This window comes from Salvelinus sp. IW2-2015, linkage group LG35 (genome assembly GCF_002910315.2).
Source record: "Salvelinus sp. IW2-2015 linkage group LG35, ASM291031v2, whole genome shotgun sequence".
Classification (NCBI taxonomy): Eukaryota; Metazoa; Chordata; class Actinopteri; order Salmoniformes; family Salmonidae; genus Salvelinus; species Salvelinus sp. IW2-2015.
The window spans coordinates 7,334,376-7,337,744 of record NC_036874.1 but is presented as its reverse complement, the minus strand read 5'-3'; positions in this window follow the sequence as shown (position 1 = coordinate 7,337,744).

Sequence of the window (3,369 nt, the reverse complement as noted above, 5' to 3'; positions counted from 1 at the left end):
TTTAAAAGAAATCCAGGTTAGCAGGCAATATGAACCAGGTGAAATTGTGTCATTTCCTTGCGTTCATTGCACGCAGAGTTCGGGTATATGCAACAGTTTGGGCCGCCTGGCTCTTTGCGAACTATTTTGCCAGAATTTTACGTAATTATGACATAACATTGAAGGTTGTGCAATGTAACAGGAATATTTAGACTCATGGATGCCACCCGTTAGATAAAATACGGAACGGAATAAACGTTTTGTTTTCGAGATGATAGTTTCCGGATTAGTCAAAGGTATATGGTTTAGAGAGGAAATAGTCGACGCGTTATATTCCTGTAATAACTTGCGGCTGAACTGAAGGGTTCCTTCGTTATTTTACCGTTCATGTCTTCCATAAGAATGTTTTGATCTACTCAAATAAGGTCTGTGTTTCGCAGAGGAGCAGACTGACAGGGGACCATGCAGACAAGCTCTGCTTTCTGCACTACAACCTAACACTTGTTAACTGGAACCCATGAAAGCTGGTGGTTCGTTTTAACATATGTTCTCATGTTATTTGGGACTAAATTGATTTTATTTATGTATTATATTAACTTACAATAAAAGTGTTCATTGTTCATTCAGTATTGTTGCAATTGTCATTATTACAAAAATGTGTGTGTGTGTGTGTATGATATATATATATTACACTGCTCAAAAAATAAAGGAACACTAAAATAACACATCCTAGATCTGAATGAATGAAATATTCTTATTAAATACTTTTTCTTTACATAGTTGAATGTGCTGAAACAAATCACACAAAAATTATCAATGGAAATCAAATTTATCAACCCATGGAGGTCTGGATTTGGAGTCACACTCAAATTAAAGTGGAAAACCACACTACAGGCTGATCCAACTTTGATGTAATGTCCTTAAACAAGTCAAAATGAGGCTCAGTAGTGTGTGTGGCCTCCACGTGCCTGTATGACCTCCCTACAACGCCTGGGCATGCTCCTGATGAGGTGGCGGATGGTTCTCCTGAGGGATCTCCTCCCAGATCTGGACTAAAGCATCGCCAACTCCTGGACAGTCTGTGGTGCAGCGTGGCGTTGGTGGATGGAGCGAGACATGATGTCCCAGATGTGCTCAATTGGATTCAGGTCTGGGGAACGGGCGGGCCAGTCCATAGCATCAATGCCTTCCTCTTGCAAGAACTGCTGACACACTCCAGCCACATGAGGTCTAGCATTGTCTTGCATTGGGAGAACCCAGGGCCAACCGCACCAGCATATGGTCTCACAAGGGGTCTGAGGATCTCATCTCGGTACCTAATGGCAGTCAGGCTACCTCTGGCGAGCACATGGGGGCTGTGCGGCCCCCAAAGAAATGCCACCCCACACCATGACTGACCCACCGCCAAACCGGTCATGCTGGAGGATGTTGCAGGCAGCAGAACGTTCTCCACGGCGTCTCCAGACTCTGTCACGTCTGTCACATGTGCTCAGTGTGAACCTGCTTTCATCTGTGAAGAGCACAGGGCGCCAGTGGCGAATTTGCCAATCTTGGTGTTCTCTGGCAAATGCCAAACGTCCTGCACGGTGTTGGACTGTAAGCACAACCCCCACCTGTGGACGTCGGGCCCTCATACCACCCTCATGGAGTCTGTTTCTGACCGTTTGAGCAGACACATGCACATTTTGGGCCTGCTGGAGGTCATTTTGCAGGGCTCTGGCGTGGCATTCAACACCCTTCAAGCCTATAGCCTCTGCGCTACATCCCCGCCACTTCGTGCGCGACCAGACCCTGTGACTCGTTCACAGGAATGTGAAAGCAGGTCAAAACACGTCGGAGCACAGTGTGACAGACGTGACAGAGGTTCTGGAGGACGGCCCGTGGAGAACGTTATTCTGCTGCCTGGCAACATCCTCCAAGCATGACCGGTAGGCGTTCTTCTGGGGCTGTGGGCGTTGTTGCCTCCTACGGCCTCCTGCCCACGGTGCTCCTGATGTACTGGCCTGTCTCCGTGGGGTCAGGTAGCGCCATCTCCGGTGATTGCTGGCTGGACACTACGCTGACAGACACAGCAAAACCTTATTGCCACGAGTCGCCATGATGTTGGCCATCCTGGGGTTGCCATTTCATTTGGATGAGCTGCACGTACGCTGAGCCCCAGCCACCCTCGCCTCTCCATGTGCTCCGCCAGAGGTAGCCCCTGACTGCCATTAAAATCGGGTACTCTGGATGGAAGTGCCAGAGTCTTTCTTAAGACCTCCCGTACTCCACTCGCCGTTCACCACTTAGGTTAGTGAATGAAGAGCCACACCGGCCATGATCGATCTCGGATTGCAATGTGACCAAACATTCACCAGGAAGCGGCATTAGGTTAGTGGGGAACTTGGAGATAGGTGTCTGTGGCCCTGTGGTCTGTCACCACGCCTGTTCAGGAACCCACTCGCTTATTGGGTCGCTCCATACGACGTCTTGCCTTAAGCTGTAATTGGACAAATCGCTAGGCCGCTTATAATGGTTGCAGACCACCCTGTTGTCTCGTATCCACTATTGTTTTTTTTTTCATTGTCACAATCAGCATTGTGGTGGTCGATGGAGAGTTGTATTGTCAATGCGACAGTTGTTGCTTCTAATGGGATCTCAGTCTATTCGAGTTTTACTCAGATAGCATAAGAGGTGAAATTAGGCCTTATGTGATGCTTATGGACTGGCGTACATTGTTCCTGTTGTTTTAAGTCGTCTCCCCCTCCGTATCCTCCATAGTACTGGATTCCAATTGAGCACAAGTCTGCGGAGATCGATCATGTTCTCTGCTAAGAATCAACTCTATTTCCACCAACGCCATCAGTGCACATTGCACCACAGAGATTTACAATACAGTTTCCTAGGATAGCATTGTATCGGCAGTGATCGATACATAAAACATGCAAATTTATATATATGTCTTTTTTTGTCCAAGAAATTCTGGGAGAGTCCCTCCAGGAGAGGCATCTGGCTTTTTTTGTACACAATACACAATTGGCTATTCCATTCCGAAAAATCCGATAATCCGGTCGCACCACTGTCTCCAAGTCACAAACCAACACACTTCTCCATGGCAGGGAATCGCACGTCCGGACACAAGCTCTATGGGTTAGACATCCAGGCACTTGCATCTCATTCAGGATGCCAATTTACACGCTCCCCTTCCAAAATCTTGAGACATCTTTGGCTTGTGTTGGTTTGTGTTTGTACAAAACTTGCAACTATTTTGTAGTGTACCTTGGTACCTCATTTAGGACCCGGTCCACTAACTCAAAGGGCACCTGTGGCACGGCCACACAACACTACTAGAGCCTACATTGTGCTTGACTCCTGTTTTTAAGGACATTACATCAAAGTGGCTCTCTGGCC